The 24,733-nt window shown below is 41.4% G+C and overlaps 1 protein-coding gene across 8 annotated transcripts in view; it reads right to left on the minus strand.

Annotated features, from left to right (window-relative positions):
* Positions 1 to 24,306, minus strand: part of PJA2 (praja ring finger ubiquitin ligase 2) — an 86,893-nt gene extending 62,587 nt beyond the window's left edge. For 2 of the 8 annotated variants that reach the window (XM_024196947.2, XM_024196941.2), the window contains exons 1-3: positions 24,220 to 24,255; positions 13,355 to 13,398; positions 1,816 to 1,864 (exon numbers count right to left, since the gene is read on the minus strand). The gene's annotated coding sequence lies outside the window, so the exon portion shown is untranslated. Of the gene's footprint in view, positions 1 to 1,815; positions 1,865 to 13,354; positions 13,399 to 24,219 lie in introns of all 8 variants that reach the window. The other 6 variants (XM_024196942.2, XM_024196943.3, XM_024196948.2 and 3 more) reach the window with 6 other exon arrangements.
* Positions 24,307 to 24,733: the final 427 nt, after the last annotated feature.

The following is a 24,733-nucleotide window of genomic DNA, read 5'->3' on the forward strand; positions in this document are numbered from 1 at the left end:
GATGTTTGTCTAACTTGTTCTTAAAAACCTTCAATGGCAGAGATTCCACCACCTCTATAGGTAATTTATTCCAGTGCTTACCTACCCTTACTGTTAGGAAGTTTCTCCTAATGTCTAACCTACATCTCCACTGCTGCAATTTAAGCACATTATTTTTTTGTCCTTTCTCAGTGGTCAAGGAGAATAATTTATCACCCTCCTCTTTATCGTAACCTTTTACATACTTGAAGACTTATGTACCCCCTCAGTCTTCTCTTCCCCAGACTAAACAAACCCATTTTTTTAAATCTTTCCTCATAGGCCATGTTTTCTAGTCCTTTAATCATGTTTGTTGTTCTCCTCTGGACTTTCTCCAGTTTGTCCACATCTTTCCCAAAGTGTGGTGCCCAGAACTGGACACAATACTCCAGCTGAGGTCTTTTCAGTGTTGAGCAGAGTGAAAGAATTACTTCTCGTGCCTTGCTTATAACACTCCTGCTAATACATCCCCCAAAAAAGTCATTTGTGGGTTTTTTGCAACATTATTACACTGATAACTCATATTTAGCTTGTGATCATCTATAACCCCCACATCCTTTTCTGCAGTACTCCTTCCTAGGCAGTCATTTCCCATTTGGTATTTGTGCAATTGATTATTCCTTCCTAAGTGGAGTACTTTGCATTTGTCGTTATTGAATTTCATCCTGTTTATTTCAGACCACACTTCCAGTTTGTCAAAATAATTTTTAATTGTAATCCTGTCCCCCAAAGCAACTGCAAGTCCTCCCAATTTAGTATCATTCACAAACTTTATAAGTCTGCAGAAGAGGACTGGGTCCTCTATAATCAATTTAGTTAGCTAAGTCACTCCAAACTAAACAGTATACCAGATCATATACATATATTCGTAACTTGGCATTAGCATGTTTATACTCACTTATCAGACGTAGACAGCAAGTGGCTACTGGCTCCACCCAGTCTATCAACTTTGAAATACCCAGAGTCAACAATTACTTTAGGAGATGGCTATGTAAGGCTGAAGCTAGAACAAGCCCCAAGCTACCTACTCTATTAGAAACTTTTTCTGTTTTATCATTGCTAATGTAAATTATCACTCCATACTTGTGAATGCAGACTACTATTTAAATAGAATACAGCAGTATACTGTTTATATGGTAATGTAACTGAAATTTATTATATGCTGTTGTAATTTGGCAACTGTCCTTTTGGATCCTCATCAAAAAGAGACTTGTCCCATCAAATCACCCTAAATGAGCAAAAAGGTTTTTTTTTTTTTTTTTAATACATATAAGATGGGTAAAGATACTTTTAAAAATAAGAGCATTGTGCAAATTCATTTCCCCTCAATAGAACATCTGAGTGCACATAGATTGCCTAGGGAGGTTGTGGAATCTCCATCTCTGGAGATATTTAAGAGTAGGTTAGATAAGTGTCTATCAGGGATGGTCTAGATGGTATTTGGTCCTGCCATGCGGGCAGGGGACTGGACTCGATGACCTCTCGAGGTCCCTTCCAGTCCTAGAATCTATGAATCTATGAATATCTGCAGGTATTTACACCCATCTCTTCCTGAATTCCAAGGAGGGGAGAATAATACAAACAGTGAAACATTTAAAATGGTAATCAACCTTCTTTTACTTAGATTAGAGCTAAATTTTAGCATTCATCTGCAGATTTAAGGAGTTGTGACTTCCCTTACAGTGTTTGTGTGTGGATTTTGTCCCATAAAAATAATTCTAAACTGTTATAAGAATGAGAATAAAAGATCTCAAGTATCTATAACCATGGAGACACAGAAACACAGAGAAGGCTAACCTTTTCAAGAAGAAATTAATCCAGGTTATCAAGAGGCGTTATCAAGCAGCTGAAAAGTAAGAAGGAACATTAATATTTTAATCAGCATTTATATACGTTTGCTTTCAATTAATACTATACTATAATCAGATATATCAAGTCTCCATTCAAAGATATATCAAGTCTCCATTTCCCCATGGAATTCAAAGGGAGCAGGTGGTGCCACTGTGTGAAAATTTCTGTGATGTAATTAAAGGTGTTTAGACCTGCAGCTTTTCCATACACACACTTGTCATGAAAGAAACTTGTTTATTTTTAATAACTTTCAGAACATAGCACTACCAATTTTTTGAAAGTACTGAAAAAAATTAAAATGGGGGGGAGATTACCCTAGGATTACTCAAGATCAATGTTTTTTCTGTAAGCCACGCATCCCTGTGTTAAAGTTTAATTTAAAATGTTGATTTTTAAACATTTTTCTCAAATATTTATCTACATGACTGTTCTAGCTTTGTCATGTTTGGTACCATTGTGTTCATGGGAGAAAGGGCTTTACAACGATACCCAACTTGACTCATTTCCCATGACATTATTATCAAAATTTCCATCAACCCGAGAACTTGGAGCTGGGAGCAGCATGTCCCCTCTGCCATGCCACAGAGGGCGATACCATTGAAATTACGATTCTGTAGATTTTTATTAGTCAAATGACACCTCCCTTACCTTTCTATCACTAACTTGACCACAGAATGAGATTTTACGATGTTGTGCTCCCACATTGCATAGGCAGAACTGGAAGAAGTGGAGAATCCAGTTCCAGCCTTCCAGAGTGATGGCACAGGTAAGAGGAGGGAGGTGGCAAGTGCTGTGTTAGCACAAACTAATTTCCTGCTTGTGGCCACCACTCCCCTTTCCCGAGTGTATTCATCATGAGCTTTGCAGTGCAGTGCACTGATGTGGGTGTGGAGAGCTGAGTTGGAGATAACGATCTTTTGCTGCCCACCTAGAAGCACCAGACAAGTAGTATGCTCAATCTCAAGGGAAGGGAACTCTCTTCTGTTGCTACATGGTATTCTGTTCTGGAATCTTTAAGCTTCCATATAAAGCTACCAGAGGGATGGTTCCTGCAGTAGAAAATAGGGAAGACCCTCTAGGTTCAGAGGAGGCCCATGGGAAGGTGGTCAGGGACTCTCTCAGACTACATTTGCTAAATTGTTCAATAACAACTGTTTCACTGATGTGAGCAAATGCATGTCATCCCTGTCTTGTACTAACTCCACTTGCTTCTCATTCATTTCAGGGTCTAGTTCAAAAGTATCCTGCATGGTTTTTAAAACTCTCTGTTGGTTTTGCTCCAGATGAACACACAGACCTCGACTGTGAAATCTTTGTTACCTCCTCTGATAAATTTATGAATGGGATTAGATAATGGGGTTGCCTGTGGTAGAAGGGTACTGGAGTAAATGTTGCAGGAGGTCCCTTCCAATACTGTCACCTATGTTCGTTCCCCTCTTCCAAACAGGGTTTGTTCTGTGTTTATACAGCACCTATCTCAACTGGGTTCTGATCCATGACTGAGGCTTATAAGCACTACAATAATACAAATAATAATAGCATTCAGAAGACAATCTAAATGCTTCATATAATTTGGGGCTAAGTGTTTTATGTCCACAATAAAGAAGCTGCATTCACTGTTTGCCAGTGCCAATTATCACTATGTAATTTTTAGTGCTACATTTTCTACAGTCTAACCAAGACTATATTGTTTTTGTTTTCAGTTAGTTTACTAACAAGTTGCAATATTCCTTCTGCATCTTCTCCAGAAGTATACAAGGCCCAATCCAGAGGCCACTGAAGTCAATGGAAAGATTCTCATAGATTTCACTGGGCTCTGGGTAAGGCTCAAAATTCAGAGTTTGGCCATTAAATGCTTTCCAGTGGGATGGGAAAGAACATTTCCTTGAAGTACTTCTCCCCAAAAAAGTCCACTATTATACTTTTATTAGCACAAAATAAAAGGAGCTGAAGTGTAAAAGTAGAGAAGACTTGCTTCCTTGCTAGTGGACAGGAACTACGTTTTCCTTGATATGGTTTGTCCAGAAAAGATTAACCTTTTTTCTTTCAGACAAAGGAGATTTACTATTGTAATACAAAGTTCCCCTTATTTACACTTTTAGAAAAAAATATTCCTGTAATCAAATTTCCTACCAGATTACACAAACACATTTACTTTTCCACTTCTAAGGAGGTGAAACTCCCTTTTGACCAAAAGAGAGTATTAGTACCAAATGACAAAAAAATTTAAAAAATAAGGTCAAATATATAAATGCTCCAATATCAGATTGATACCCTTATAAAACACTGTAGCATTACATCTCTAGATTGTATAACATAATCCAAGATAAATACTCTAGAAATGTGATAGAATCAAGTTATATGAGCTGAGCATTTATGCTCAATATCGTTAATTACATCAAGATTACATTAATCTTACTGCTTTCCTACCACACATTTTAACCCCAAAGTACAATTTCACATTCACTGGTAATTTCTATATTCCCCCCCCCATGACTGATTCATTTGACAGTAATGCACTCTTTACCCAAGTGAACCGCAAAAGAATTGAACATTTGCACCATTGTAAGTTTGTCCTAAAAGAAGCACCAATTCAGAGACTTTCAACACATCTTTAATGGCTCTGAGAAGAGGACTGCATACACAAATTTTCAACTTCAGTGTATTTTTTTTAAATGTGTTACTTTTTAAAAGCTGCTATAATCAATGATTTTACAGTAAATGCAAAAGCATTCTGTAGGATTTTTGCACTTATAAAGCAAAATTACTCAGATTAGAAAGTGAAACATTTTAGACTGAACCTGTTTTATTATTCAGGAAAAGTAAGGCGATTAAATAATTGAAATACTAAAAGCTTTCAGAAGTAACTACTATGCATATACAATAATTATGATATCTAAATATAGACAAGTTTTCTTCATCAGAAAACCAATCTACATCTTCTAGTTTAAAAAAACTAAAAAGGAAAAAAAACGTAGTGTGGGTTGCACAGCAGTCACCACAGAAGAGTTGTGCATTTTGTTAATATGAGGGCAGCCATGAGAGCTCTCAATCATTGCCTAAACCTTGGGTGATTTGCTCCTTACGCCAATTCTGGCAGAAGAATTTTTATAGACAAAAGATTAAAACTAAACTAATAAAGTGTACTAAACTAGTCATTCCTTATGGGTTGCTTTGCAACTGAAAGGTACATTTTTACCTCAATAGGGACTGAAATTGATGGATGTGCTCTCTGTCTGAAAAAAAATCAGACTCCTGCATGTAAGATGATGTGTTTTTAACTGTCCTCTCTCCTTTCCCCATCATTCCTTTGTCTGTTAAACAACATGCAATGTGAATGTAATTTTGATCATAAGCTCTTTGGAGAAGGGACTGTGTCTTTTTTAAATCTAGACAACACCATGTAGAGTGATGATGCTATATAATATTTATTAATATACTGAACTAGGACTCAGGAGACCTGGCTCCTACTCCTGGCTCTGTCACTGACCTCTTTTGTGACCTTGGACAAGTCACTTCCCCGTTCTGTGCCCGTTTCCACTCCCGCCCGGTCTGTCTTGTCTATTTAGACTATAAGCTCTTTGGGGCAGGAATTGTCTCTCACTACATGTTTGTACAGTGCCTAACATAATGGGCCCTGATCACAGTTGAAGCCTCTAGGTACTACCACATAAATAGGGCCCTACCAAATTCACGACCATGAAAAATGTGTCACGGACCATGAAATCTGGTCCATCTCGTGAAATCTGGTCTTTTGTGTGCTTTTACCCTATAATATACAGATTTCACAGGGGAGATCAGCGTTTCTCAAATTGGGGGTCCTGATCGAAAAAAGGGTATTGTGGGGGGTCACAAGGTTATTTTAGGGGGGGTTGCGGTATTGCCACCCTTACTTCTGCGCCACCTTCAGAGTTGGGCGGCTGGAGAGCGGCGGCTGTTGGCCAGGGGTCCAGCTGGGAAGGCAGCACCCGGGAGTAGCAGTGCAGAAGTAAGGGTGGCAATACCACACCATGCAACTCTTAGGCCTGTTCTACACTGGGGAGGGGCGAGCTAAGTTGCGTAGTTGAAGACGACGTACTTAGAGCTATTTACCGTAGTGTCTTCACTGCGGTAGGTCGACTGCTGACGCTCCTCCGTCGACTCCACCTATGCTTCTCGCTCCGGTGGAATACCGGAGTCGACGGGAGAGCACTTGGCGGTTGATTTATCGCGTCTTCACTAGACGCGATAAATCGACCGCCGCTGGATCGATCGCTCCGGGGGCAAGGGTAGACATGCCCTTACTTCTGCGCTGTTGCTGGCGGTGGCTATGCCTTCAGATGCATCCCAGAAGAAAGGGTAGCAGTACCGCAACCCCCCCCATAATAATCTTCCGAAACCCCATTCCCCCTCCCACAACTCCTTTTTGGGTCAGGACCCCTACAATTACAACACTGTGAAATTACAGGTTTAAATAGCTGAAATCATGAAATTTATTATTTTTAAAATCCTATGACTGTGAAATTGACTAAAATTGACCGTGAATTTGGTAGGACCTTACACATTAGTATTATTTAACAATTAAACCACATTTCTTCTATTGAAATAGTCTGTGTGACAGATTATAGTAAGTAAATTAATATTTCATATCCAAGTAGGCAAGTTTTAGACACAGGCTTGGGCTACACTACAAAATAAGGTCGGTTTAACTATGTAGGCCGGGGTTATGAAAAATGCACACCACTAAGCTGCGTAGTTAAGCCAACCTAAGTCCCCACATAGACAGCACTAGATTGATGGAAGAATTCTTATATCCAGCTAGCTACCACCTCTTGGGGAAGTGAATTACCTATGCCGATGGAAGAATCCCTCCTGTCAGCGTCTATACTGAAGCACTACAGCAGCGCAGTGTTTTAAGTGTAGACAAGCAATCCCCCACAAACAACTCCACACAGCTAGATGGAACTACCATCCTCAAGAACAAAGGGTAGGCCCATCAGAAACCAATCACCTTCATGGGATAGGCAGATACTTAGAGAACAAGCTGGGAAGTGCAATACTTTGGGTTTGGAAATAGGGAAAGTCATTAGGGTGGAAGTAACCTGGCTCTGGGGTGGGAAAAATCTGAACGTGGGGAAAGAACTTTCATACAAGAGGTAAGAGACAGGACTTGCTATTGGAACACATTAGATTTTCTTCTCTTACCTACATTAAGAAGGCATTATCTTATTTAGTTTATAAAAAAGTGTAGATCTAGAGATGTTAACAGTTTGTTTTAAAATAATTTTCTGTTTTTAATAAGCCTCATTTTGAGAAATTCTACTGTTGTGTGCTGTTTCAGTCAGTGCCACCAAAGAGAAAAGTAACCTACAACCTCAAAAGAAGCAATAAAGTTTTTGTGGGATTGAGCCATCCACTCAGTCTCTGTCAAAGGGCCTGGACAGAGTTGTTCTCCCACAATGAAGGTGTGTTGAAAAAGGCTGTATCGCATTCAACACATCATGGGAGATGCCTACAGGATCCAGGTGAAGACATGAATTAAAGGTTGGTCATATTTCCCACCACTACCTTTCAGGTCACTTGGCCTTCCCTATACCTACAGTAGCTCTCTCCTATCTTTCTGCAGCACAGTCTGAGGAAGGAAATGGGTACAGGGAAGTTTAGTTTAGATGTTGTAACTCAGACCATTAATTACACCTAGTCTTGCTACTCCCATCATAAGATTACGTATTCTCTCTCAAGGGGACCTGACAGTTCAAAGAGCTACACCCTCACTTTGACAAATACTATAAAATGTTTGTCTAAGTGACTCTACGGTTCCAAAGTCGAATTTCAGATTTCTGAAAATCTAAGACCTGATTTACCCTACACAATTATTCCAGTACAACTATGTTGGTTAGGACTATGAAAAAAAAATTATGCTGGCAAAGGCTCCATAATGTAGACATGGTCTTACATGACAGAGAGCCACAGCTCAGCACAAAGATCATACCCAGAGAAGTATTTCTGCATAATTTATCTTTTGTTTTATGCCACATAACTGGCTAAATTATGTTTAAATTAGCATGTTGCATTACATCATTCACCTTGTGTGACACAGAGGCCCATCTGTAGTTCACTATTTTGTGTCAGCAACTCTTGTCAGGTACATGCTCACTACACCTAATACATTGTTGTTGGGTCATATATCCAAAAAGGGGATCATTGGTTTCAGGTTATGAGTTTCAGCTGGCCTGAACAATTCAGTGTACCCAAACTGACTATGGTTATAATCTGCATCTAAAAAGTGTCATCGGAAAACTAATAAATCACTGATAATTACTATTCTAGCATAATGTATGTATTTGGCGAGTATAAAGAGTTATGGATATATGCTGGAAAGGTGACTAAAATATGTTTAAGGCGGGTATGTCAAGGAGAGTTGGTAAACAGGTCTGCCCTAGATAAAGGAATGTGTATTTGCTTCTCTGACCAGCCTGGCCATCAGGCAGAGACAATGAAGGTCTATTTATGTATTAGGTAAACAAAGCTAACAAGTGAGGGAGGAGACAGTTTCTAGCAGAGAAGAGAAACTTTATCGGGGCTATAAAGACAGGGGGGCTGAACCTCAAGTGAAACAATTGAATCCACTGACTGTATACAATATTACTGTATTATAAAAGTTATTGAGTGAGGTGTTTTATGAAAGCCTATGACACACTGGTGACTAATATCGGGAAAATGTATGTATTAACACTCTAAATGGAATTGTGAATAATCATTGATATTAGGCTTTACACTCTGTGTCTAAACAAAGGGAGAAACAGGTCTCTCCCACACATGAGGGATCACCACAGCTATTTACCTGTCTCAGATGTAAATTAAGCATCGTGGAATCAAAACAATGGAAACCCAATTTACATACAGATGAGTGGGAAGCCCACACACAAAGCATGAAGTCATTCTGCCTCTTGAAACACAGTCATTGAATTTTGGAAGATGTAAGCAAAGACCAGAAGTCATCTTTGGCATCCATCACTAGACAGACAAGCGAACAGAGCCCTGGCAAGCTGAGAAAGATGGGTCCTTCAACTAAGGGTGGGGCCTCAAGTCTCTGGGCACTGTATATAGGTGAGAAACCTGCTTAAGCAAAGATCATTCACCTAGGAAGATAAGGGGAGCCAGCATCTTGTACTTTTGTGGAAGGTCCTGACTGAGGGAAAGTCAGCCAAGGCTGGGAAGAAAGATTGGTGACAGAAACCATCTTGAACAAAGCCAGTACCTTGCTAGATTGAGTTTTATACTTCTAGATGTGTTTTCATTTCAATTTGCTTGTAATCATCTCTACTTTTATTTCTTTTACTTGGCATCACTTAACTTATATCCTATTGTTAATAAATTCATTTTTATTTTTACTATAAACCAACTCAGTGCTGTGTTTGAAGGGAAGGGTGTATTTACCCCAGTCAAGTTAATAATGTGCTTTTGTTTCTTTAAAGGAGCAATGAACCTTATTTCTCTGAGTGACCCAGGTAAGGGCTGAACAATTCAGAGCACATGGCTTTGGTGAAATTCAGTACTGGGAGCATGTTGGTGTCACCTTGCTGGTTGTAATAAAGGCTGATGGAAGCCAGGTTAGGGCTGCACACAGGCTGCTGGGGTCAGAGCTGCTGAACCAAAGCTGTCTAGCACACAGAAACTCAGGATGTGATATGCATGCTTGTAGGCTGGCTGTGAGCTTCCCAGGCTGGAAACTACAGCAGTAAAACATTATAAGGCACTCAGGATTGCAGGGCAAGTGGTGACACAGCCCTTTACTGGTCTGAATTGCATCTCCAGGCTGTGGCACCTTCCTTCCCACCCACACACAAAACTAACTTTTGGAAGACCAGTTTTGCCCTTATACCAAACATACACAGACATTAAACCATTATCTAAGGACCCTCTTCCTCTCACACAAGTGTCTTTAATCGTTCTCAAATATATTTTAGATGAGCCTATCCATGAGAAACTCAGATGAATTTCCCATACTAACAAGAAGTCATTACTCTGATAAATGTCAAGAAGAAATTATGCAGATGACAGAGTTTATATTCTGACATCAGACAGGTTCATAATTTAGTCCATATGTACCAGTCATTCCTGCTGACATAGTAACTCATCCACTGTGACATTTCCTCAGATTTGTCACCTACAAAAGCCGGCTCAGGTTTGGGAATCTCCCTAACATCCTCAGCCGTGAAGACTGAAGCAAAGAATCCATTTAGTTTCTCCGCAATGACTTTATCGTCTTTAAGCGCTCCTTTTGTATCTCGATCATCAAGGGGCCCCACTGGTTGTTTAGCAGGCTTCCTGCTTCTGATATACTTAAACATTTTATTACCACCTTTGGAGTTTGTGGCTAGCCGTTCTTCAAACTCCTCTTTGGCTTTTCTTATTACATTCTTGCATTTAATTTGGCAGCGTTTATGCTCCTTTCTATTTGCCTCACTAGGATTTGACTTCCACTTTTTAAAGGAAGTCTTTTTATCTCTCACTGCTTCTTTTACATGGCTGTTAAGCCACGGTGGATCTTTTTTAGTTCTTTTACTGTGTTTCTTAATTTCGGGTATACATTGAAGTTGGGCCTCTATTATGGTGTCTTTAAAAAGCGCCCATGCAGCTTGCAGGGATTTCACTTTAGTCACTGTACTTTTTAACTTCTGTTTAACTAACCCCCTCATTTTTGCATAGTTCCCCCTTTTGAAATTAAATGCCACAGTGTTGGGCTGTTGAGATGTTCTTCCCACCACAGGGATGTTGAATGCTATTGTATTATGGTCACTATTTCCAAGCGGTCCTGTTATAGTTACCTCTTGGACCAACTCCTGCGCTCCACTCAAGACTAAATCTAGAGTTGCCTCTCCCCTTGTGGGTTCCTGTACCAGCTGCTCCATGAAGCAGTCATTTAAAGTATCCAGAAATTTTATCTCTGCATTTCGTCCTGAAGTGAAATGTTCCCAGTCAATATGGGGATAATTGAAATCCCCCACTATTATTGGGTTCTTAATTTTGATAGCCTCTCTAATTTCCCTTAGCATTTCATCATCACTATCACTGTCCTGGTCAGGTGAAATAAATAAATAAGCCTTGGTACGAATGCAAGAGAAGGCATCATAATTATTTCAACTTTATAGCAAGAACAAGACTGCCTCCTCCGATTTTCTCCTAGAAAATGTATTTATTAAGAAATGCTATTTTAAAAAATAATAAAACCTCCTTAAATTTGAAGGTGCACAGGCACGTGTGCATCACAGAGAACTGCAGGGTAGTTCTTAATCTGCTAGTTTATTTAAAAATGCCTTTAAAAACGTTGCTTTAAGTAACTATTCATCTATTCTTATGTTGTAGGCCAGCAGGTTCCCCTAAGCTGTTTGCTAAACTAATCTCTGAAGATTAAACTGTTAATTCAGTCTCACAGCTATTAGCGCTGGTAGCATCTGGAATTATAAAAATCTACCTTCTAACATAAACCAAAACAATTTTTTTTAAACAGTAAACTTTGAAAACCCAAGCTATTAGATTAGTATTTATAGATTTGGGTTTTATTACTGATCTCAAGAAAATAGTACAGTACATTTTTTTGGAAAATGTATTGGATCCCTGACTGATACGTCTTGTTTGAAAATCATTTTCTGCTGAGCTGATTTGGGGCCCATTAGAAGGATGCTCCCTATGCGCTTTTCTTCAAGAGCTCTGGAGAGTACAATTGACAAACAACCCACTGTATGCCTCCCCCACTACAAGTCATGAGATGAGTACATTGCAGCTGTTCCTGGGAACACACCTGCATGTTTCCAAGTGTCTTTCAAGAGAAGTTCCAGTTCCAATGCTCCTATTGAGCTGATCTGCTTTTGTATTTGCCTAGCTTAATAATTATTTGTATAACATTGCACCCAGAGGCCGCTGTCAAATTAGGGTCCTATTGTGCTGGGTGTCACACAAACACAAGTCTTGACCACTTCTTGATGAAAAACACAGCTTCTCATACCTACCTGCTTATTCCAACTACAGAAATGTCTTGAAGGACTCTGACCCTGAATGCCCCTTTTAAAGAAGTCAAAGATAATCCAGAAAATCTGTGTTGCTTTGTAGTGTTTCCACAGCCCAGGAACTTTGGATTTATGCGTCCACTAAGTTTACCTATCCTTTCAAAATGACGACCGTCTGGAATACTTTTCCTCCAACATCATTGTAACAGTGCACTCTAGTAGATGCTGGTGTTCCCCAACTAGCTTAACACATACTTTCTTCACATGTTGCAGCTGGCGTATTGCACAGTGTCTAGATGTGAAACTTATCTCAAGCAGACAAAGGAAGGTGCTTGTCCATATTTTCCTGCATGCTCAGTTAGTTCATGCAGTATCTCATCTTCTAGAACTTGTCACTTGATAAAACTTCTTTTCCTAGAACAGTAATTGTCCTTGCTAGCTGCTCTATCTTCAAATGGATGAAAGGTTACTATTGTAAGGAGTTATAATAAGAGCCTCTTATCTATTTTTGAAGATACATTGATTACAAATAACCTGAACTTGAATTTTAATATTGTTATCTGAGCTGCTATGCTTGTTGACTCCCATACCACTGGGAGGGTAAACGGTGATATCCCTATTCTCAAAGAAGATGCTACCAGAATCTTGGAAAGAATTCTAGAGATTTGAGAATTTGAGCACCATCTGGCAACACCATTTCATAAATCCATGAGAGGTAGTCAACTGTAACTAGAAAGATACCTATTACTAAAACTGTCATCTAATCTTTTGGGGACAATATGAGACCATTGCCTATCATGCTAACCTGTATTATCACAGAAAGCAACAGAGGGTCCTGTGGCACCTTTAAGACTAACAGAAGTATTGGGAGCATAAGCTTTCGTGGGTAAGAACCTCACTTCTTCAGATGCAAGTCATTATCACAGTGTTTCCTTGTTCTCCACCTATCTGTTGTATATACATGTCGTCTCTTGCCTTAGATAGTAAGCTCTTTAGGGCAGGAACTTTTTGTTTGTTTAATATCTACCACAATGGGGCCCTGGTGCATAACTGGGACTCCTAGGTGCTATTGCAATACAAATAACTAAAACCAACTTCTTCTTGTTTATATTCTTGTGTTCTAACACAGCATGTATTTATAGCATCATTTTCTTTTATGAGTCACAAGACAACAGAAAATGCCACTGATACAGTCTTGTTGCATCCCTTTCAAGGTAGTAGTACATATTCTTATTCTTCTCTTCTTCTTCTTTTTTTTAATCTCAAGGAGTTTAGGGGGTAAAATACATTCTGTGTAGTCTTCACTAATTCTTTGGAGTGCCTTAGGAAATTTCTTCTGTGACCCATCAGTCTGCAATAAGTTTTATCTAGAGAGTCTAAAAATGATATCCTGCCCCATACCTGAAGCTGTTTTTGACATGGGGTGTCTTACCTTGTTCTCTATGGGATTTAACTGAATTTTCCCCAAGTCTTAACATATGCGTTCCTCTACTTACTATTTCTGTTACAAGACCTCTTTCCGATATAAGCAGAGTTCTTTCTATAACGACAGGAACAAAAAGAAAAATAGACTTCAGAAGCTGTGTGTCTTTATATGTCTTTGATAGAGGTCAGACAATCTTTTCCGCATGCTCTTTTACCAACTTTTCAAATATTTTCCATTATGATACTCAGAACACCGACACCACCTTTCTACCCAACCAACTGAACCAAGTCTCTTCTACCCACTCCCAAAAAAGACCTACAACAGCCTCCACCACAAGCAGAATTTTTACCCCCCCCAAAAAGAAGAAGTCGCCCACTAAGGATAGTGCCATTGTTATTGATTTCATGTGGAAGGTGCTCAGATACTATAGAGATGTCTGACAGCATAAAAACATACCAGTCCAAAAAAAGCAGCATCGTGGTGATGCTTGTGGCTGTTAGGTAAAATACACAAAAGCTCAAAAGCTGAGATTGTGAATATATTACAAATATCTGTCTTGTTGACAGTGGCATTGTTACAACATGCAATATCTCCTTTCCCTGCTCTCCCCTGAAGAGACCACCAGATGATAGTTTAATCAGAAAGGAGGCTACCTCGCAGATTTCCACTGTTAAGTCTGTCCACTGTCCATAAAGGCTTTGTCTACAGAGTTAGGTTAACATAAGGCAGCTTATGTCGATCTAATTATGTCAGTGTACACATGCTCCTCAGGATGCACGTGCCCTACTACACCAACATAACCCTTGCACTTCTCGTGGAGGATGTCGGTGTAGTTAGGGCGATGCAATGTCCATGTAGACACTGCGTTACTTATACTGGCTGTTGGCTGTCAATCTTGTCAATTTCAGGACTCCATGCTGGAGCCCTGAAACTGATAAGAAAGCCAGGCTGTCACAGAGGTGGGTGGATGGCTCCAGCTAAATCATGGCTGCCCCCGGGCTTACCGCTCTAAGACGGGCTGCACCCGCCCTGCTCCCCAGAGTCCAGCTGCCTCCCAGCTTTGCGCTGCAGGCCCAGATGCTGCCTGTGCTCCCCACTCAGCTGCTGCTCAGAGGTTCCCAGCTCTCCATGGGTGCTGCCCTCCCCCGCAACTCTCAGCTCCCCACCAGAGCCGGGCTCCCAGTTGTGAGCTCCCAGTCTCTCAGCACCCCATGCTGCTCCTCTTAAGTTAATGGGAGCGCTCCTGGTGAGGACGCGCACCACCAACAGAAGGAGGGTAGTGTGGATATGAACCACTGTAGTAATTACCGTGGTGGTTGTGAGTTAACCTAACTTAGGTTGACTTGCATTTCTAGTATAAACATGCCCAAAGCTTTATAGCCTGGTAACCTACATGTAGCATGACCCTTGTTGGGATAGCTTCTACTCTCCTTTTATGGCTTCTGCTGCTTGTTTCATTTAATGAGGTAAGAGGCTATTTGTAGATGGCTGAGAAGCATTTTCCTTTACTTTTGCCGATATTTCATTTGGAACTCTGAAGTACTTAATTCCCCCACAAAGACAAAATATCCAGAAGGAAAAAGTCTCTACTACTCTGTAACCTGGTCTGACAGTTCCAATTCTGACTGAAACAGTTCTTCCATTTTTCAGGATGAATTACTGGTATAAAATAATCAATTTATATTTTTGCTTTTTAAAAAACCCTGTTTATTTTTTAAAATATTTAAAGATGTTGAGTCACAAAAGCTGTATACATGACAAAATATCTGAAAATAAGTACAAACATCTGTGGGTATACATACATAACCAGTGCGATCCAAGCACCTATAACTTTCTTTCAGATCTGCAGATACATACAGAAAAGAACAAATCTAAAAACTGAAACAACCTTGCATATTTTTGCTGAGTCAATGTTTCATTTGCCATTTCATGCGAACTTGGTGGCGGATCAAGGTGCTACGTAGAAGAATTTTCATGAAAATTGTTGAACTTTCCCTATCAAAAGTTAAAATTTGAAGGGGAAGACCTCCAAAATCAACATCCAATGGGCATAAAAGTCTCTTTATCCTTGAGAATATCTATTTATTTTTCAAAAGTCAGAACTCAAAATAAAATTAACCCAGCCATTAAGAGTATAAGACTGCCAATTCCAATAATGCATAATATAATTTTGACTGAGTTACAAGATACATACAGTCACGTGATTGTATACCTTAATAAAATATTAACGGAGTTCTTAGACTTTCTTGTGTATTTCTTATTGCTACATTTTTCCTTCTGGGTTTATGGGAATTGGAGGTGGTAAGGGGCTGCGGCACAGAGCTTTTCTTAAAACTTGCTACTTTTTCTCATTTGAACTGAACTCATATACTTTGAATTCATATCATTTGATTAAGTCAGACACCTGAGACCTAAGATAAGGTGTCTAATATCTATCTTAAGTTTCTCACATTTGAACAATCCTCTTAGATGCTAACACTGATTCAGAAGAGTTAATTTTGGCAGGAGAAGATTGAGACATTTCTCCCCACTGTCATGAACATTCATCTTAACACTTCACGTGGCACTCTGGTTCTGCCAGACCTTTGAAGTATGTTAAATTAATTAGTAAAAGATGAGGACATTTTAGCACTTACTATGCCTGTGTTGCTGATATTTAACAAGCTGTGAGTTACCTACACTCATTTGTTCCCATCCTGTACCTGTGGTTTAGATCTAGAGTTCCAGACCATGTCTTCTAGCTCTACTACAGAGTTTTCTTTTACTTAGCTATGCTAGAATACAACTTGCATGCTGTGTCAGCAGCTACAACTTTGAGTGCTTTCTTAGAGCATAAAACAAAGCTCTAACCACTAATATCAAGTAACATTTGTTTAGAAATTATTGCTATTAATTGAAAGAAACTGACTAAAAGAATCAGACAAAAACAACCACTCTTACTGCCCAGTCTTCTCTTTGCCAAGGCAAAGCTTCTGGTAGGATCTGCTCGACTTCACTGCTAAAGGGTCAGCATATGACTGACAGTTCCAATAACTGTCCTTGTATCAGCTGAACAAGGCATTACTGCAAATGTTTCTGGTCATTTCTTTGACAGACAACATACCATATCTGTCAAAGTTAAGGCTGCTGGAACCACCAAAAGGAAGAAGATTCAAACAGAATAAAAAGTTCCATCCTTAAGTCATGCTGCTGCACCTTTAGAAAAGGTGAGAAATACCATGGCAAAGCATGAGCCTAGAATGGAATCAGAAGTTGTGGAGTTCCCATCCCTACCTCCATCTTTGAGTTGCCTTGTTTTGACATGTTCAAAGTTGTATATGTAATAATTTAAAAGTTGTTTCAGGACAACTTAGATTTGTTTCTTTCAAATACATTTTGCTCACCTACTAACAAAAAGTAGATCCTAAACTGAACTCCAGGGACTGTTTGACTTAGAACACAGCAAGTAATAAAGTTGCTGACGTTTGTGCCAATACTGGCATATGGACTGTATTACAGCCATTTTTTTCAGCCCTTAATCTGTTCAGAAAAAGACAGAAGGCTTTTTATTAGCATTCTAAGAAATAAATAAAATAGTATATACACATTCCCTATGGTTCTATTTTGTAGTAAACATTACCATTATTCAGAAGTATTGCAATAAAACTTTATTAAAATGTAAATCATATGTTCACAACTCCAATTATCTTGCATTGTAAATAACAATCTACCTATATTATAAACTCTTCAGGATAGAGGCATTGTGACCCAGAAATATCTTTGTGACAACTGGCAGAGGGTCAGAATGGGAAGGTATAGAGTTTTATAGGGATCCTCTGTTCAAGTATACACACAATAATTCACCAAAATGTGGCATATGAAGTACCCCACTGATTATCAATCATTTCTAAATGTATGGATGGATAATGTTTAAGAAGTTAAGTATCTAAACCAGAAATGATGTTTTTAAGGTATAAAGGACAGGAGTACTTGTGGCACCTTAGAGATTAACAAATTTATTTGAGCATAAGCTTTCATGGGCTACAGCCCACTTCTTCAGATGCACAGAATGGAACATACAGTAAGAAAATATTTATACATACAGAGAACATGAAAAGGTGGAAGTACCCATACCAACTGTAAGAGGCTAATTAATTAAGAGAAGCTATTATCAGCAGGGGAGAAAAACTTTTGAAGTGATAATCAAGATAGCCCATTTTGGACAGTTGACACAAAGGTGTGAGGATACTTTAACCTGGGGAAATAGATTCAATTAGTGTAATGACCGAGCCATTCCCAGTCTCTGTTCAAACCTAAGTTAATGGTATCTAGTTTGCATATTAATTCAAGTTCGGCAGCTTCTCCTTGGAGTCTGTTTTTGAAGCTTTTCTGTTGCAAAACTGCCACCTTAACATCTGTCACTGAGTGATTAGAGAGGTTGAAGTGTTCTTTTATAGGTTTCCTATACCTACTGACCGCTATACTTACCTACATGCATCCAGCTTCCATCCAGGACACACCACATGATCCATTGTCTACAGCCAAGCTCTAAGATGCAACCGCATTTGTTCCAATCCCTCAGACAAACACCTACAAGATCTCTGTCAAGCATTCTTAAAACTACAATACCCATCTGCTGAAGTGAAAAAACAGATTGACAGAGCCAGAAGAGTACCCAGAAGTCACCTACTACAGGACAGGCCCAACAAAGAAAATAACAGAAAGCCACTAGCCGTCACCTTCAGCCCCCAACTAAAACCTCTCCAGCACATCATCAAAGATCTACAACCTATCCTGAAAGATGATCCCTCACTCTCACAGATCTTGGGAGACAGACCTGTCCTCGCTTACAGACAGCCCCCCAACCTGAAGCAAATACTCACCAGCAACCACACTCCACACAACAAAAACACTAATGCAGGAACCTATCCTTGCAACAAACCCCGCTGCCAACTCTGTCCACATATCTATTCAAGTGACACCATCATAGGACCTAATCACATCAGCTACGCCATCGGGGCTCGTTCACCTGCACATCTACCAATGTGATATATGCCATCATGTGCCAGCAATGCCCCTCTGCCATGTACATTGGCCAAACCGGACAGTCTCTACGCAAAAGAATAAACGGACACAAATCTGACATCAGGAATCATAACATTCAAAAACCAGTAGGAGAACACTTCAACCTCTCTAATCACTCAGTGAGACGTTAAGGTGGCAGTTTTGCAACAGAAAAGCTTCAAAAACAAACTCCAAGGAGAAGCTGCTGAACTTGAATTAATATGCAAACTAGATACCATTAACTTAGGTTTGAACAGAGACTGGGAATGGCTCGGTCATTACACTAACTGAATCTATTTCCCCATGTTAAAGTATCCTCACACCTTTGTGTCAACTGTCCAAAATGGGCTATCTTGATTATCACTTCAAAAGTTTTTCTCCCCTGCTGATGACAGCTTCTCTTAATTAATTAGCCTCTTACAGTTGGTATGGATACTTCCACCTTTTCATGTTCTCTGTATGTATAAATATCTTCTTACTGTATGTTCCATTCTGTGCATCCGATGAAGTGGGCTGTAGCCCATGAAAGCTTATGCTCAAATAAATTTGTTAGTCTCTAAGGTGCCACAAGTACTCCTGTTCTTTTTGCTGATACAGACTAACACAGCCGCTACTCTGAAACCTGTTTTTAAGGTATGTATATTAAGGCCGGTCACCAGAAAGTGATAAACATGCTCCATTTAGGTAGGAGGGAAGAGACCCTTCTCGCTCTCTGGCTGGTCACATGTGTGATATTGTCTGCTTCACAATGGAGGCCCCTCCACAGACAGAGCAGAACGATAACCAAGAGTTTGTGACATCTTCAAGAGAAAAAACTGCAGGAAACACTAGCGCAGCAGAGGGGTATCCTGTTTACAAGTAAAGACAATGGATTTTGGGGGCATAACTGGAGGTACTGAGGGACACCCTGGATCCTTCACCTAGGATACTGTCAACGTGTTCTGTCTTAAGAAAGGAGGGTCCCAGCTAACTTAGCTAGAACATAAGAATGACCATATTGGGTCAGACCAATGATCTATCTAGCTCAGTATCTTGTCTTCCAACAGTGCCCAAAATGCCAGGTGCTTCAGAGGGAATGAACAGAACAGGTAATTATCAAGTGGCCCATCGCCTGTAACCCATTCCCAGCTTCTGGCAAACAGAGGCTAGGGACACTTCAGAGCATGGTTTTGCTCTGAAAATGCTACAAAGACTTTGGGTGAACTAAACTTCATTAGACAGGAGAATATCTTGTTAATTAAGTCCAGGCTCTAGAATGTGTATTATGTTTTTTATTTTACAAGTAACCACTTGTTTCCAAATTTTTTATTTGCTACTTCTCAAATCTCTGTATGTTATCAAATACTTTTTTTCACTATAGACACCTGTAAAAATGTAAGTGCTGTGTATTAAATGGAGTGGTGATCTGAGGTGTAGCTGGTAAACTGAGGCGTACCATTCCTTTGGGAACAGTGAATCTCTGAACTCTGAGTGTCCAGTGAACCAGCGGCTGGACAATCCAAGGGGAAGCTCAGAAGGTTCAGATGCTGGAGCGTGCCTATTGCTAACCTGCAGATGGATAACAGAGCCTGCATAAACTAAGAGGGGAGTGCATGTGCTGCCCGCGGTCAGTGAAGTGAAGGAGCTGACACTCTGCAGGCACAAACACGGCTTCCTCATGCTAAGGGCAGATGATAGTGAGGTACCTCACAATTCTGGGTACTGCTAGGAAGCATCACAGACAGTCTGTTATATGTTTATACTGTGCTTAGCACAATGGAGTCCTGGCCTCTAGGCCCTATCACAGTACAAAACAAAGTAATAATAATATTAATTTCTTTCAAGACTACGCCAGGCCAAAGCAAAAGGGGCAAAGAATCACCAAAAACCACCCTCCCGCCCCCCCCAAAAAGACCCACAAGTCAATGAGTACTTCTGATTCCATGCAAAATAGTGTATTTATAAAAAGCGACGATGATGCCAGCCTGAACTGTTGCTACTAATACCCATCAGAGCATTCTCTGAGTTAACCCAGTACACTAGATCAAACACTTTTCAGTTAATATACTGAATTCTTTTTATGGGAAAATTTAAAAAAACAGGTCCTTTTCATGGGAAAACTCCACAACTGACCGAGCACGATAAAACTGGGTCCAAAATGTGCTTTGTTTTGATGTTGATTTGATTTGCAGAATAATGATAAATACTTTCTTCACTGAACTGTTTAAGCACTGAATTAGCAAAATAGACAAAAATCAATACCTGTGAAAGAGCGCTATTTAATATAATGTTAAGCTTGACATTTTAAGTCAAGAAATTTAAAAGTTACGTTTCCTACAGCAACAATAACTTGGCCACCTTGCACATGTGTAGTCATCTCTATCACTTGTATACTATTTGCATTTGCCTTATTATCTCTGCAATATGGCTACAGTAAACAATTCACTTTCTTGATTCATGTGTGTTGATTTTTAAACATTTACCTTACATTAACAGTTTTAGGGAAAATAAATTCTATAGGATCACTGATTCAAATATATACTTGTATAATCAAGTAAACAAAATGGTTTGTATCTGGTCTACTGCATCACAGATATAAAAATATTTACACAGCTTATTTTTAAACCATTTTTTTCAATCATGTCACTAGTCTTAAATGAACATCAAGTCCATGAAGTACAGAAGTTTTAAAAAGCCATCAGAGCACAAAAATAAATCTGAAAGTTCTCTTTACTGCTGGGAGGCACCATATCCCCCTCGCCCAAGATGGTCAAATATAATTTTATCAAATGTAACAAAAGAAATTCACATGCAGCACAATTTCAGCCCCAAAGGTAGCACAGTTTAGGGGGATACGTGTATATAACACAGTTCAAGATTCATACCAGAAAACTGGTGTCTCTGCAGAGACATTAAAAACAGAGCAGCACCTTAAACCCACACAAGTCAGTAAGCCTGAGAGACCTGGCTCCTCTGTGAACTATATAGTATCACATAGATGATGCTGTTTAGTTTTCAATTTAGAATTTTTTTAAACATTGTTTTCATCCTTTGAATATGCAGAGATTGTGCAATGTATGTGTATTTACATGAATGTATAACTCATGTCTGTGAAAGCACTTTCAGTGGTATCTGGTCTGATATTATGAAAGCGTTCAAAATGTTCTTTATTTTAAAATATCTTTAATTCAACTATAATTAAGTCACTTGGGGTATGTCTATACAGCAAAGAAAAACCCACGGCTGGCCTGTGCCAGCCAACTCAGGCTCGGGGGGCTTGGGCCATGGGGCTGTTTCACTGCTGTGCAGACTTCCAGTCTTAGGCTAGAACTCAGGCTCTAGGGCCCTGAGAGGGTCCTAGTGCTCAGGCTGGATCCACCCTGCAAGATCCTAGAGCCAGGGCTCCAGCCTGAGCCCAGAAGTCTACAGAAAATTCACACCCTTAGAGATGTAGCAACCTACGCCTCAATACAGACATTACCGCCTGGATCTACTAGAGCAATGGTTTTCAACCTGTGGTCTGCAGATCCCTGGGGGGCCGTAGACTATGTCTAAGCGGTCTGCAAAAGGTTGACATAACCATAGAACACTGATTTTCAAACTGTGATCTGCAAACTATGTATAAGTTTCCAAAGGGGGCTACACCTCCATTCGAAATTTTTTAGGAGTCTGCAGATGAAAAAACCACGGTACTAAAGCTATGAAAAAAAACCTTCAATTGCTGTAGCAATTGCCCCCTGGGACAGGCCACAGCACGGAGATGCTGGGCCCAACTGCCCAGGATCCTCCCGAGCCAGCCGTGCTACGCTATGTAGCAATTGTCCCACTTAGCGCTTATAGCACAGACCACAGGTGGCCAAACTTATTGACACTCCGAGCTGCATATGACAATCTTCAGAGGTTTGAGAGCCAGGGCATGCCTGCCAGGGCTCAGGGCATCAGCCCTGCTCCTGCTGAAGCCAGGAGCCCCAGCAGGTGCACCCCATGGGACTGAAGCCCCGAGAACGCCCTCCCCACTGGGCAGAAGCCCCTACTCCACCACCCCACTGCAAAGCAGAGGTCCCAAGCTATACACACACACACACACACACACACACACACACACACACACAGTCTGGTAGGTGGAGAATGGGGCAGGGCATGGGGGGCTCTGTGAGCTGCACTTTAAAGGTAAAAGATCTGCATGTGGCTCACAAGCCACAGTTTGGCCACCCCTGGCATAGAAATATCCAATGTATATATAGACTGTTATCATAAGAATATAAAAATGGCCCTACTGGGTCAGATCAATGGTCCATCTAGCCAGTATCCTGTCTTCCAACAGTGGCCAATACCAGGTGCTTCACAGGGAATGAACAGATCAGGTAATCATCAAGTGATCCATCCCCGCCTTCTGGCAAACAGAGGCTAGGGACACTTCAGAGCATGGTTTTGCATCTCTGCACATCCTGGCTAACAGCCATTGATAGACCCATCCTCTATTCACTTATCTAATTCTTTTTTTAACCCTGTTATAGTCTTAGCCTTCACACAACATCCTCTGGCAAACAGTTCCACTGGTTGACTATGCATTGTGTGAAGAAATACTTCCTTTTGTTTTAAACCTGCTGCCTCTTAATTTCATTTGGTGACCCCTAGTTCTTGTATTATCAAGAGGAGTAAATAACACTTCCTTGTTTACTTTCTCCACACCAATTATGATTTTATAGATCTCTATCATATATCCCCTCCCCTTAGCTGTCTCTTTTCTAAGCTGGAACGCCCCAGTTTTATTTATATGGAAGTTGTTCCATACCCCTAATCACTTCTATTGCCCTTTTCTGTACCTTTTCCAATTCCAATATATCTTTTTTCAGATGGGGTGACCACATCGGCACACAGTATTCAACATGTCGGCGTACCATGGATTTATGTAGAAGCAATACAAGCCTTCACATTTATGAATGTGCTTCTATTTATGGCCCCAATCCTGCAGATGCCCAGGTATACTCAATGTGCGGAAGGAACTGGATGAACTCAAGGCCCCTTCTAGCCCTATATGTCTATGGTCCTATATTTAACATTACTTGCATGAGCAGCCCCATTTGATTAAAGTGACTCTTCACACACCTGAAGTTATGCACACACTCAGGGAAGGGTTTGTAGCATGGAGGCCCAGATGTGTTCACTGACTGTGGCCAGGACATCACAACCCAGTGCCCCTCAGTGCTTAATTGGTAATGAAAAGGGTGCTGGGACTCAAGTAATTTTTTTTACATTTAACACTGATGCAGCAAGCCCAGAGGTGCCAGGGCTATGAACTGTCAAGTCTCCAGCTTCCAGGGCTCAGCCTTGGCACAAATTAAATATTGAGCCCACCCCCATGTACCCTGCTCCCCACCACCCTCCCAGGCGCCCCCCTCACACCTATTTCCCACTGTATGGGCCACACCTGCCCCAGTGGCTACCACATCCCCCAGGTACCCCACCCCTACTGCCTGGACCATGCACAGCCCCACCCCGCAGCCCCTCCTACGCCCTCGCGCCTCCCAGTCCCTGCTGCCAGCCGCGCTGGCCGAACCCCCGCCTGGGCCTGCACAAGCCTGGCTAGGCGTGCGGCCGAGACCCGTCGTCAAGCCCGGGGGAGGCGGCCTGTCCCGAGGGGGCGGTTCCGGCCCAGGCGCTCCCCTCAGGCCGGGCTGCGCCGCTCCTGCTCCGCACCGGGCACCCGGGCAAAGGGGTCAGACCCCCCGGGGAAGCCAGGAAGGGCCGGGTCGCGCCCGCGATAGGCCGGGGGCCGGGGCTCCCCCTGTGACAGGCCGCGGCACGGAGCCGCTGAGCCCAACCGCCCGGGATCCTCCCGAGCCAGCCACGCTACCGAGCAGCGGAGACCGCTCCCCCGAGCCCGCCGTCCGGTCCGGGCCCTGCACTCACCCCTCCCCGGGTCCCGACTCACCCGCCTCCTCCAGGCCGGGCCCCGGCACCAAAGCCTGGGCCCCGACACGGCCTCAGCGAGAGCCAGCCAGGCCAATCCCGTCCCGCTACACCGCCAGAGCCGGCCAATCCCGGCCCGCACTGCGGAGACACCAGCCAATCCTTGCAGAGAGGGGGAGAGGATTGGAACCGATGGGCCCGCCCCGCTGCTGCCTGCTGTAGGGTTCAGGGGCGGGAGCTAAGCTACACATACAACTACAGCTCTCTCTACAGTCACACGCGTCCACCCAGAGCCACCCTCATCCCAAGATCCACCCACACACAGAGCTACATTCCTGCCTGGAGCTACACCCATAGATGCTGGAACTAGGGGTGCTGCAGCACCCCCTGGCTTGAAGTGATTTTCATTATACACAGGGTTTACAGTTTGGTTCAATGGCTCTCAGTACCCCCACTATACTATCACCCCTGGCTACACCCCTCTGTTGAGATACACACAAAGCTACACTCTTTC

The sequence above is a fragment of the Terrapene carolina genome, unplaced genomic scaffold (assembly GCF_002925995.2).
Source record: "Terrapene carolina triunguis isolate 2854851 unplaced genomic scaffold, T_m_triunguis-2.0 Scaffold69, whole genome shotgun sequence".
In the NCBI taxonomy this organism is placed as follows: Eukaryota; Metazoa; Chordata; order Testudines; family Emydidae; genus Terrapene; species Terrapene triunguis.